The sequence below is a fragment of the Apostichopus japonicus genome, chromosome 9 (genome assembly GCF_037975245.1).
Source record: "Apostichopus japonicus isolate 1M-3 chromosome 9, ASM3797524v1, whole genome shotgun sequence".
NCBI classification, from domain to species: Eukaryota; Metazoa; Echinodermata; class Holothuroidea; order Aspidochirotida; family Stichopodidae; genus Apostichopus; species Apostichopus japonicus.
This window is the reverse complement of record NC_092569.1, coordinates 14010033-14022375: the sequence shown is the minus strand read 5'-3', so window position 1 is coordinate 14022375 and position 12343 is coordinate 14010033. Positions and strand designations below refer to the sequence as shown.

At 35.1% G+C, this 12343-nt stretch overlaps 1 protein-coding gene across 1 annotated transcript in view; it reads right to left on the bottom strand.

Annotated features, from left to right (window-relative positions):
* Positions 1–11893, bottom strand: part of LOC139974481 (uncharacterized) — a 65260-nt gene extending 53367 nt beyond the window's left edge. The window contains exons 1-2 of the mRNA XM_071981663.1: positions 11850–11893; positions 11161–11202 (exon numbers count right to left, since the gene is read on the bottom strand). The gene's annotated coding sequence lies outside the window, so the exon portion shown is untranslated. The remainder of the gene's footprint in view (positions 1–11160; positions 11203–11849) is intronic.
* Between the last annotated feature and the right edge of the window lie 450 nt (positions 11894–12343).

The window sequence follows — 12343 nt, the reverse complement described above, 5'->3', positions numbered from 1 at the left end:
CGGTCTAAAACGACCGGGATTGAAAAGACAAGTATCGCTTCTGACTTTGGAGAGATCATTAAAGTCAGCCTGTTCATTAATAGCAATTCGGTTAAACTCTCAAACTTTATAAAATAGTTACATTACTGAGCTGGTGTGTACACTAAAATTGAACTGCTACATGAAGGGGCGCAACCAACACAATCTTTTGCTTGACAATAAATAAGTACTATAAGCTTAGTACAACTATATTTAGAAATAGTCTGAACTTTGTCCTCCTGTGCGCGCATACATACAATGATACAAGAGGGTTCACAACAATTTCGGCAATAACTGTATGCATGCTTGTTGTACGTACATGGCATCTTTATAAACGGTAAGTTCCTCTTATTTGGTGACCACTCGCAGACTTCAGTTCAGCCACTCATACCAATTTGGTATGTTACACTGCCCATTGTGAAAAACTTGTAATATCCTGAGAGAATTAACAATATTGTCTTTATACATGTACAGTTTATCGAAAAAGCTATGAAAAATTGTCTTTTAAGTTATGAGTTAATGTTTCTTGCTAAGCTTCCTTTAATGTAGTCCGATCTGTAGTACACATTTATATTCTGTGTCGTCCGATAGGTCATCCATGCATGTAAACATGACTTTGCAAGCACTGGGTAATATGTATTAATCTTAGTCATAGGCTTACTAGCAACTCTACATATAACTGTTAATAAATCTTCGAAGCTAATCAATGTCTTAGCCATTTAAGCAATTGTCAATCGTGCCAGTTCTGACATCCACGGATGATCTCCAAACCTAGCAAAATATATCATTAAATATCGCATTGGTTGTGTCCCTCCCAAAACTTCGAATTCGTAGTAGATCACGAGTAGAGCCAAGACAATCAGACAAAACACACTGTTTAGTAATCTTAGCAACGGAAGCATGAAATAAGTACTTTGCAATCTAGAATAATAGTACCATCATAGTGCAAGTTACATTGCTAAACGACTGTACTTTAAATGTTGATTTAAACAAAACTGGCAAGCATCCTTTAAACAATTACAATCATGCAAATACTACAGTCATGTTAAGAATCTTATCCTCGTTGAGCGTTAATAGGGTTTACATAACCGCTGCTACTACTATTTATAACATGTATTTGTCTCTATGGTTTTATGAGATGATTCTTTGCTCCTTGGACAAAATATCCAATGATCTTATTTTTTGTCCAAGCAGTTGGACAAAAATAAAAGCAACTTTGTTTTTCCTTACATCATGTTACGATTAACAAATGTGAGGTAAATATATATAAGTAAAGTAAAGTAAACTTTATTGATATTCATCATAAAATGACAATATAATAAAATGGACTACAGCATCTCAAAAATAGGTTAAAAAAGTTATCTATGTATCATACTATTCAAAGTTTTAATACTTCTAGGTAAAAATGATCGCCTAAACCGTTCTGTCCGCATACGTGGGATCGTGTAAAATCTACATTTGATACATTGAAAACAAAGAGTGCTTCAGTAAACGTATACATCTTATTGCGATGTCAGCTACGGGAGCATCTCCCTGCTTTCCATTTCTAATAGCAACAAACAAGTTTTAAACAGAATCCATACAACAGCCTATCGAATTGCACTGAAAATCCCTTCTTATATCGGAACCTGGCATGTTCTTCATGCAGGCAACACAACTCCTATTTTTAAACTTCTTGAAGAATTTAACATTAACCTATACCAAAACAACCTCGATAAAGACCCTTTAATCAAAGATCTTTTCCTGAAATACCAAGTCGTAAACACACACTTCCCGAATAAACGAAACCAATCTGTCTTTTCATTCCTTAGTACTTAAGAACTTAAACCCCAATCAATAGAAATCTCTCCCTCGCTAGCCCTTTGTCTCCTTTGTCCCCTGACTTCGGGTTCTTTCCTCCATTCACCCATGGCTTTCTATTCAATGCTATTGTAACGATACTTCACTTATCAACCATTCCCTGGCTCAACAAAGACAACTGATCCCCAGAAAAAAAAAAAAAAAAAAAAAAAAAAAAAAAAAAAAAAACGTTGTCTTTTCTTTGAAAACAATTCTATTATCCCCCGCAGGACCACTTGCGAGGTCGATCAGGGGTAAAATTTCGTTTACTACTACTCGTGTGTGAACAGTATCACTTGAATAGCAATTTCTACTTTATTAATGGCAAAGTTCTGATTATGAGATACAAATTAATAAACCATGGCCACGAAAAATGCATTTTGAAAGGAATACTTTAACATATTAAAACGATTAAATTTCAAACATTTGCTAGTTTAAGTAATCCTAAGTTGTTATACAATATATTTAATACATAATCAAATTTAATATTAGCTATCCTGATTTTTATTGGTTATTTGAACCAATTTATTTTACAGCCTGAACATGCGTCAAGTGTTTCGACCATAGACAGAAAAGGAAAAATAGAAACCTCGACTTTTTTGTGAGGTTATTTTTACATCAACATAGCCTTGTCCTGGACCACCTGCCATCAGTTCGGGATATCCGCCAGTGTCATCGTCCCATTGATCCCGTACTAGTACTCCAGAGATTGTTTCAGTAGGTTTTTTACTGTACTGGAAGGTGTACTGTTGTACTTCAAACAGCGTGCCTATCATTTTCTGTCTGAATGTGTACAGACGGATATCCCCTGGCCTAGTACTACCCAAAATTAAATTGTGTCTCCCTGGCTCGTCTGCGTAATCTTGGATGTTAACATAGGAGGGATACTTTGTCGATGTCTGAAGCTTAGGTGTGGTACCCTGCAATTCCAGGAAAGCATATAATGTTAGTTATAACAAGTTAACACGTAGCAATAAATCTGCATTTAGCCTTTTATAGGAATGATAAATTTGATTTAAACCACAACAAGGCGGCAGCTTTTTACTTTTAATTGATATTTCCGTATAGCCAAGCAAAATGTTCTCTTGAGGCATAATAAATTAATTACAGTGTAAAATAACTTGTTATGCTTTAAACTACGTATGTGCAACCTTTTGGAGATAAATAACTGCATAAATTCAGTGATAAATAACTTATGTTTTGAAAGTTAATATTTCTAGCAAGACTAAACTGGTTGCTAAAGTTTAATCAGAACAAGAAGCAATTTCTCAAAAATGTACTTCTACGACAAACAATTGGTTTGTTTTGCTCTACTAATATATAACCCAAACATTTAGAAACGATGAATTTTTCCATTCGAATGATAACGGATGCAAAATATCAATGCATTGCCTTGATTAAATTTAACTTCAATACAATTTGGGATCAGTGTATCAGATGATCTTGCATTGTTTCAGACGTTAAATTTTAATAAAATGCTTTACATGTAGTGATTCAATATAAATGACACCGGCTAATAAGCGTATTTCACGACATGTCTCTGTTGCGATTATTTATGTAATACATTGAAATTTGTAAACAACTGCTAAAAGTAATTGGTTTTACGAGATACACCAGTTACTCCTTTATTCTCAACCAAATTCTGGTCATGAGTATTATAAAGGTATTATAAAGGCATGATAGCAGCTAGACTGCAATAGTATTCGAGCCAATGGCTCATGAGTACAATAAAGTGATATGGTATCTCCTTGCTACAAGCTGTAACCCATCCACAATAATACTGTAACAGTGACGCTAAAGATAAAAACGACACATTTTATGTAAAAACTGGACGATTGGTAAATGAAATGTTTACTAGAGAACTTACAATGGATGTTGTTGATGGCGTTGTATTCGTTATTGCAGGATTTCTATCTGCTGTCGTACTCGCCTAAAAATAATCATCATTTCAGTATGGTTAATAACATATAAAATTGTTAAAATGGAAGGTCCTATACTTGCAATGATATGAAGAAACGTCAACAGTTTTTCAACATTTCGGCTGTTAGTATATGAACTTAAGGCTCGATTTGGTTTATGAGTAAGTGCCGCACTCTGAAGTTATTTTACCCTTGCACAAGTTTTACCTCTTTCGATCATCTACAATAAAGCGGGGAAGCTTCTGATAAAAAAATCAAATGTATTCAATGTTAAAAAACTTTTTTTTGTAATGTTTGCTACTTGGAAGCTGTTGGCGTCGTTGTTTTCGTTACGTCCAATCTGCTATCTTAGTTGCGATATCCTGCGATTCCAGGAAAGCATATGATATAAGTTATAACAAGTTAACAGGTAGCAATATGTCTGCATTAAGCCTTTCATAGGAATGATAAATGTGATTTAAGCCACAACAAGGCGGCAACTTTTTACTTTTAATTGATATTTCCGTAAAACCAAGCTTAACTTTCTCTTAAGGCAAAATAAATTAATTACAGTATAAGTTAACATGTTATGCTTTAACATACTTATATGCAACCATTTGGAGATACATAACCGCATAAATTTAGTGTTAAATGACTTATGTTATGCAATAGTATTTAAGGCAATGGCTCATGAGTACCATGAAGTAATATGGTATCTCCTTGCTACATGCTGTTACCTCATCCACAATAATACTGTAGCAGTGACCCTAATGATTTAAACGACACATTTTATGTAAAAACTGGGCGATTGGTAAATAAAATGTTTACTTGAGGACTTACCATGGATGTTGATGATGGCGTTGTATTCTTCATTGCAGGATTTCTATCTGCTGTCGTACTCACCTAAAAATAATCATCATTTCAGTAGAATTAATTACATATACAATTGTTAAAATGGAAGGTCCTGTACTTACAATGATATGAAGAAACGTTAACAGTATTTCAACAGCCAGGCTGTTAGTATATGAATTTAAGGCTCGATTTGATCTATGAGTAAGTGCTGCACTCTGAAGTTATATTTCCCTTGCAAAAGTTTTACTTCTTTCTATAACTTTACAATAAAGCGGGGAAGCTTCTGATAAAAAAAAAACGAAAAGTGTTTAATTTGAAAAGATTTTGTTGTTGTAATGTTTGATACTTGGATGCTGTTGGCGGCGTTGTTTTCGTTACGTCCAATCTGCTATCTTAGTTGCGATATCCTGCGATTCCAGGAAAGCATATCATGTTAGTTATAACAAGTTAATACGTAGTAATATAAATGCATTAAGTCTTTTATAGGAAATTATAATGTGATTTAATCCACAAAAAGGCGCAACTTTTACTTTAAATTGATGTTTCCGTAAAACTTAGCTAAACTGACTCTTGTGGCAAAATAAATTAATTACAGTGTAAGTTAGCATGTTATGCTATAACATACGTAGATGTTACGTTTCGGAGATACATAACCGAATAAATTAGGTGTTAAATGACTTATATAATATTTCCAGCAAGACTACACTGGTCGCTAAAGTTTAACCAGAACAGGAAGCATTCTCAAAAATGTTCTTTTACGGCAAACAATTTGTTTGTTTTGCTCTAATAATATATAACCCAAACATTTAGAAACGTAGAATTTTTCCATCCGAATGATAACGAACGCAACATATCAATGCATTGCTTTGATTTAATTTAGCTTCAATACGATTTGGGATGAATGTATCAGATAATCTTGCATTGTTTCAAACGTTAAATGTTATAAAATGCTTGGCATTTAGTGATTCAATATAAATGACACCGGCTAATTAGCGTATTTCACGACATATCTCTGTTGCGATGATTTATTTACTACATTGAAATTTGTAACAACCGCTAAAAGTATTTGGTTTTACGAAATACACCAATTACTCCTCATTCTAGAAAAAATTCTGGCCATGAGTATAATAAAGGTATTATAGCATCTAGGCTGCAATAGAATTTGAGCCAATGGCTCATGAGTACAATAAAGTGATATGGTATCTCCTTTCTACAAGCTGTAACCTCATCCCCAATAATACTGTAACAGTGACGCTAAAGATAAAAACGACACATTTTATATTAAAAACTTTTCGATTGGTAAATAAAATGTTTACTAGATGACAAACCATGGATGTTGTTGATTGCGTTGTATTCGTTATTGTAGGATTTCTAACTGCTGTTGTACTCGCCTAAAAATAATCATCATTTCAGTATGATTAATTACATATAAAATTTTTAAAATGGAAGGTCCTGTACTTGCAATGATATGAAGAAACGTTAACAGTATTTCAACTGCTAGGCTGTTACTATTTGAACTTAAGGCTCTATTTGGTCTATGAGTAAGTGCCGCACTCTAAAGTAATATTTCACTTGCACAGGTTTACCTCTATCGATCACCCACAATAAAACAGGGAAGCTTCTGAAAACAAAAATCAAAAGTTTCCAATGTAAGAAGTGTTTTGTAGTTGTGGTAATTTTTGCTACTTTGATGCTGTCGGCGGCGTTAATTTCGTTACGTCCATCTGCTGTCTTGATCTGCAGCTCAAAAATTCATACTGTTAGTAGGCTATATCAGGTGATATCCGATCGAATGAAGGCTAATGAAGAAGTTCCTTGGCGGGAAGGTAAGAATGTCGGACAAAGTCCAAGGAATCCTGCGACAAAATTCGACTTGGGCACTTATACACAAGCCTATAGGACCAAATTAAACCACGACTTACATGGATGCTAGAGAGGGAACAAAAATCCCGGATGGACTTTCGCACACTGTTTTCACAAGAGAAATCAATTTCATATATGGATTCTCATCCAATTTTCGTGTGGGGTGGGATAAAGATGAGTGGCTGTTAACCGTGAAAGAGCATTGCTGTAAGGTTACCATGTGCTATACACGGTAATTAGGCTAGTCAATCTGTACAAAATAATGACTTGACCTAGACTAAACCTAGACTAGACCTATTGCAAAAGAAACGATTTGCGTTGCAAATGTCTCCAGACACCATACTTAGAAACATATAAAAAAGTAGAAAATATACCCAGGTGAAATTGGCTAATTTGCATACAAACGAAATGGTCGTCTTTACGGCTATTTTCAATAATATAGGTGGATACACAACCTGATATTAGTAGATATTATGCACGTTGTATATTATACATACATATATATATATATATATATATATATATATATATATATATATATATATATATATATATATATATATATATATATATATATATATATATATAAATATGGTCCCTGCATACCTTTGACATTGCATTTGAGCCAGAATAAATCAAAGATGGCCGCCAAATCAAAGATGGCTGCCGTTTTCCCGCCAAATCCTGCCATTTCCCCGCAATATCAAAATTATCCCTGGTATATAGAATAGCAAAACTACTAACATTATAATAAACATACACTATATAACTATCCCATTTACCCTCATATTAAAACAGATTGACTAGACTATATCGTACTCATATTACTATATTATTCAACACGGCCATACAAAGAATGCCTATATAACAAGTTACGAAAATAGGCATAATAACCTCCGATAGCTCCACGTCCAATCTCTCAGTGGATACATGTGGTGAATCTGTATAGTTTATACCTTTGCGTTCGCCACACACTATTTAACATTCTAAATCAAGATTTCTGCAGGTGCATGTCCGTGTATCACAGTTTGTTTTTACATCGCATCACCTTCATAAGAGTGTCTGGAGCAGGTAGCAGGTCTGTTTTCATTGGTTCAAGTTTACCTCCTACTCCCATTCTTCTGGAATCAAATTGGAACCTTAGTTCATCCATTCTTGTACACGGGCACTGTGATAGCGCGCCACCGCTGCAGTGGGAGAAAGTAAGTGTACTTGTACCGCTGAGGTCCTCTTCGCGATTTTTCTCCAAACCACCTGTACCGAAGTTCAAATAAGCCTTCCTCACGGGATCCCCCATACCAGCAAGAAAGAGCCTTATCACCAGCAGACATTATGTCTTCCCTTGTCGTTTCTCTGGAGAATATTTCTGCTTGCTGTTTGAAGTCGGGATTACCTTTCAACTTTGTAAGTGGTACTACTTTCCCAATACCAAACAACCTTAATGTTGTGTGACAGCCAGAAATTGCATGTACATATGGTAAAAGTTGACATGTGTCTGGGTACAGTGCTTGTTGTAGCCACTTAATATTTCAAATTCTTCGATTCTTGATGGTCTGCTTTCCTTCAGACCTAATATAGAGGTCAAGGACAAAAGCACTAGGAGATCCGTTTCCTCTCCCATCAGGGTAGTGCGGCACCTGGAAGCTAAATCCACTGCAGTTTGACGAATGAGCAAGTTGCATGAATAGTTTTGATATTGTTGTCTTTAATCTGTCACTCAGCATGAAGAGGATTTTCTGTTTGTAACTGCTATTAGCTAGGAAGTGCTTTTTTTACGTAAGAGGCATGCTCCCAAAATTTTTTACCTCTAGACCCACAACACCACCAGATCGACGGAGATGAGCTGAGTCATGATATCTTACAAGGATAACATTGGATCATACCCTGTCATACCCTGAAATCATCCATCAAACCTCAATAAAGTTTTGCATTCTGTTCTGCAAGGCTGTTCTGCATTTTAAGTATTCAAGAACAGAACTTAGCGGTAATTACAGCCTGTTGACTTTTTCAAACTTGTTTCAAACGTTTCAATGAAAATAAAATAAATACATTTATCTTTATGTTTTGTTTTTCAAAACAAATTTTTAAACATTCTAACGTTGCAACAAAGTATTTCTGCTGAATTGGAGCATCAGGTAAGGGGAAAAACGTATGGGAGGAAAGGGACTAATACCGTTATCCAACTTGTGTGTTATATTTTTCGCACAAAATAATATGGATAAACTGCTTAGAAATATTGTCAATCAAAACAAAATATCTAAAATAAAAGTTCAGCTGAGCTTCTGCAGCCTTGCTGCGGCCCTTGTTTTATTACTGCATTAAATCGTCTGATAGGGACTGTATGCACACATTGTCTTGATAACAATTACCGAGCAGGGATGGGTTTGTTGACGGTAACTTACACAGTCACGTTCATAAAGGTGAACTAATTCTGTATTATCTTTGCAGGCGTTGCTTCGTGCTCGCGTGCAAGTTAACGTTGTCATAACAATAATTAAACGCCAATATTCGACGTGCAGAAAAACAAATTAACACACCACATAATGTTTCTCCTATAACAGTTATAATGCTGATCAATTTTCTGAAGTTATTCGACTTTTTTATTCTCTTAGAAGCGATTAAAGTGCTGACCTCGTTAAGCTTATGCTGGAACCTATGTACTCTTTTATCAGAGGTTTGTTCACTTTTAACTTTTGAAACATTGCGCCATCTGTTCAGCGACGAGCAAGTTGAATACATGCATATACATTATCCTACCGGTTGGTACGTTAAACCAATTTGAATATCTCAGTCGGAGCTGTGTGGTTGAGCGATGGTAGATACTTAAGACGATGAAGTTAACTTACCTGACTTACAAAAAACACGGTTAGGATAAGTGAGAATACGACAAGAATTACACACGAGACTAGAATTATGTAATTCAATGAATTCTTCTGCCTCTCAATTATTTGTAATTCTCCACCGGCCTCATTCGTGTTATCTGTATACAAAAACAATGCATAATACAATTCAGTGTCATCATATCAACATCATAATCTTTAGTAACTAACTGTTAGGAAGAAATATGGTAACAACTTTACTTTACCTTGTGGCATAATTCACCTAACGTCAAAAAATAATATTTGCAAGAGTACTGGTGTAGTTTGGTGTAACAAGAAAGACCCAGGTCAGCTACTTACTGTGGTTGGACATACATATTTACACCACTAGTGTGGAAAGGTTAGGCTTACAATAATAAGTGTAAATATTTAAACTGTCAATCAAACATTTACTGTAGTTCTTTAGTAGGACAGTGATTGTGGAATGCATTGTTATCTTCATGAATGATTGTTGCTGGGTATTGTACATCAGATGTTTGACATGACATGGTTTATATGTACAAAATAAAAATTGTGTCGCATTTGAATTAGGCCTCAATAATGGTGTTTTGCAATCGAACTAAAGAACACAGTTACCAGTCGCCTATTACATTGAGATTTAGTATGATTTTTTTCTCATTTGACGTGATCATTAGGTGTGCATGTTTGCTGCATACAACTATATTTAAAAACTAGTACAGAAGACATTATTGTGTTCTGAAAAAGATTTGGATACTAACGCAATGTAATTGAGAGAGGCGGGAGCCTCAAGAGTAACCCAGAAAGAGGTCAAAGGCAGGGATATGTGTGGTGTAGTTTGATTAAAGGGGTGGGGCACATTTCATAGTTTTTATTTTTTTATAACGCTCTTTCCTAGTACATTCTCATAACCTTGTAAATATGATGATGAAAGTAATATTCCTACTTATTGTTGTCAGTTACTGATGCAAAAGTTAAGGCTACGGCTGAAATGCCCTGTTTCGTCACTAGACCTTTAAACAAATAACGCCTGTCCTACTGTCGTTATTATCAATAGTGCCGTTTATAATTTAACCAGTATAACTAATAATAAAAACCTCAGAAAAGACAAAAGACACAAACCTATGACGTCGCAATTTCTTTGTATACAGAAAAGTAACACCTCCAGCAACCTGTCAACTACTGAAAAATATTGCCTAAACTCGATCTGCCGTTTCCAAATATCTAACCTTTGTAACTTAAGGGTGCAAAAAAGTCAGTTTTTAGTCCATTCGTGCAAGGCACTCCTTCATAGCCAATACGACTTACTTCTGAGTAAGTTGTTTTGATATCGAACCAATGCTTGTTGCTTATTGCTCTATATCTTTTATAAAGTGTTTTAAAATCTTTCCGTTTCTTTGGGGACTCCTAAAGAAGTAAGAAGTATTGTGCTTGTGTGGATTACCAGCTTATTTTATGATTCAGGATTGCAAATCACAAGCGCTATTTTATTTTTTGCTTAGGCCTATTCAAATTGTTCAGATCCTACCCCTGAAGATACACAGTACTGTTTTCATCATGTGATCATGTGACTTACATATTGTATTCATATTTTAGTTCATCTGCTGGTTTTCGGTATACAATACAAAGGTCGACTTGTATGAACCTGGTGGGTTTTTTGCCGTTAAGAGGTGCGATTGTGCATATAAAGTATGTTTTAAGATACACTTTAAACGACTCACATGATAGAAGAAAAACGATGGAGGTTATTTTGAAACAAACTGAAAGAAAATGCTGGCCGATACAGTTTGTAACCCCCGTCATCAAACCTTTACGACAAATAATTGGCAATCGTGAGCTTTAAATATACCCACCTGATTGATTTGTTGGTACTGGTAAACTCGCTTCAGGTTCAGCTGATAATTAAGAAATATGAAACAGGAATCATAACTTAAAGTAGACTGTCTTTAATTGGTATCAATCAGACATTTACACGCAACATGCGACAGTCGAAAATAAAACCAGCTTGTCTGAAAACAACAAGATCTTTTACCAAAAAAAAAAAAAAAATCGCAAAAGATCAACGCGGATCCTGTAAATGATGGCAGCATATTCCTCCGTAATAGTTATATCCCTCGGTGTAAGGTGCTAAACGGAATACGGGGATATTTCATTTGAAAATTGTCTACACAGGTTATGGTTTTGGGGTAATTGGACGCTGAGCTGCGTTAATGTAACTATATTTGATCATGATAATGGATTTCGGTGACTTTTAGAAAGTGCATTAAGGGGGCTCGTATTCAAGATATGGGAAACGGAAGCTTCGAAGTAGATTAAGCAGAAGGAAGGGCTGTAAATAATTAGAATATTTATTTTTATTTTGTAGCGATTGTGCATACACTTTGTTTTAAGATACCCCTTAAACGACTCCATGATAGAAGGAAGACGATGGAGGTTATTTTGACACAAACAGAAAGGAAATGCTGACAGATACAGTTTGCAACCCCCGTCATCAAACCTTTACGACAAATAATTGACAATCGTGAGCTTTAAATATACCTACCTGATTGATTTGTTGGTACTGTTGATCTTCTGCTTAACGCTTCAGCTGATAATGAAGGCATATGAAACAGGAATTAATTAATACAAATCACAATGTAACGTAGACTACCTGTAATTGGCATACATCAAATATATTTCACACCCAACATGCGACACAGCATTCGATGTGGATGTCAAACAGAAAGAAACTGCTGACAAATACAGTTTGCAACCACCGTCATCAAACCTTTACGACAAATAATTGACAATCGTGAGCTTTAAATATACCCACCTGTTTGATTTGCTGGTATTGGTGAACTCGCTTCAGCTTCAGCTGATAATTAAGGAATATGAAATAGGAATTAATTAATACAAATCATAATGTAACGTAGACTGCCTTTAATTGGCATAAATCAGATATATTTCACACGCAACATGCGACACAGCATTCGATGTGGATGTCAATATATATGTCTCTCATATGTATTACTGGTTAATGTGAACTTATATACCAAC